The sequence below is a fragment of the Silene latifolia genome, chromosome X (assembly GCF_048544455.1).
Source record: "Silene latifolia isolate original U9 population chromosome X, ASM4854445v1, whole genome shotgun sequence".
NCBI classification, from domain to species: Eukaryota; Viridiplantae; Streptophyta; class Magnoliopsida; order Caryophyllales; family Caryophyllaceae; genus Silene; species Silene latifolia.
In genome coordinates, this window is record NC_133537.1 from 104,200,085 (window position 1) to 104,201,573 (window position 1,489).

The 1,489-nt window shown below is 40.4% G+C and overlaps 1 non-coding gene across 1 annotated transcript; it reads right to left on the reverse strand.

Moving 5' to 3' along the window:
• Positions 1 to 519: 519 nt before the first annotated feature.
• Positions 520 to 626, reverse strand: LOC141624362 (small nucleolar RNA R71). Its single transcript, XR_012534168.1, has one exon. It is a non-coding gene; the product is annotated as a small nucleolar RNA R71 (small nucleolar RNA).
• Positions 627 to 1,489: the final 863 nt, after the last annotated feature.

Sequence of the window (1,489 nt, forward strand, 5' to 3'; positions counted from 1 at the left end):
TCACGAAATAGAAGACTTGCTAGAGGTACTTTGAGAGGTATTGGTGAGGTTGTAGATATTCAACCAAACACTATTGAGTTCGTCAACCCTTTTGCAAGAGAAGGTGAGGAGAACCCAACACAAAATCCAACACAAAATCAACCCACAATGCTTAAATTTTCATCACATTCCGTACCAACCAAGGAGAACCTACCCATTGGTACTCCCACACCACAACACTTAATCGGAAATTTCATTGCCAAATCCGCATTTATCCAATTAGTCGAAAGAAGCCAATTTGGGGGGATGCCTAGTGAAGACCCTCACTCTCACATGGAGACTTTTTGTGACTATTGTGATGCGATTTCTCAAACCGGTGTAACTCAAGACCAAATTCGATGGGTCTTATTTCCTTTTTCTCTAATTGGCACCGCAAAACAATGGTTGAAAGGCCTTGATAAGGCTACTCTCGGAATTGACTCTTGGAAAAAATTGGCTCTAGCTTTCTACAAAAAGTTCTACCCACCGGAAAAGACTAACATGCTAAGAGCTCAAATTACGGGCTTTAAGCAAAGAGATGAAGAATCCTTGTATGAAGCATGGGAGCGATTCAAGGGAATTTGTCGCTCATGTCCTCATCATGGACTTAGCGAGTGGTTCTTGGTACAACAATTTTGGAATGGTCTTTATGAAGACTCAAGAAACATTCTCAACATGGGATCAAATGGTATGTTCACCGAAGTTGACGATAATCAACCTTGGAACAAGATTGAGGAAATGGCGGTCCGTAATTCACAATATAGTAGACCTCGCAAGGCTACTAGAGGAAGAAAGCATGAAGTGGACTCTATTACTCAATTGGGTGCTCAACTTAGTGCTCCTATTGATTCCATCAATTTGAAGTTCGAAAAAGCTATGGTTAGACATGAAGAAGCCTCAAAATCACCAAAGTATCATGTTAATGCCATGACGGCATCTTAATCAATCCTAAGTGGGATATGTGAGAATTGTGGAACTTTGGGACATGACCAAAGTGAATGTAGGGGAACAAATGAACAAGTGAATGCTTTTAAAGCATACAAGAGTGGTACCCCCTATTCTAATTATTACAATGAAAACACCAAATTCCACCCAAATCTCTCATACAAAAGCCAAAATGTTTAAAACCCTCAGCCAACATACACCCCACCTCCCATGAGAAACCAAAATCAAAGACCCTTTTACAACCAAAACCAAGGTTACCACAATCAAACTCCATACAATCAACAAAATGACCAAGGTTTTGATGTTCAGAAAGCGGTCCTCCAAATGCAAAAGAATCAACAAGAGTTTTTCACCCAAATGCAAAAGGATAGTCAATTAAAGGAAATCACCATCAACAACATCCTAGCCCACACCAAAATGTTGGAAACCCAATTGACTCAACTAGCATCTTCAAGTTCTCAAAGGCAAAAGGGGCAATTACCACCTCAAAGTAATCCCCCGAGACATGAAACGGTTAGTGCCATTC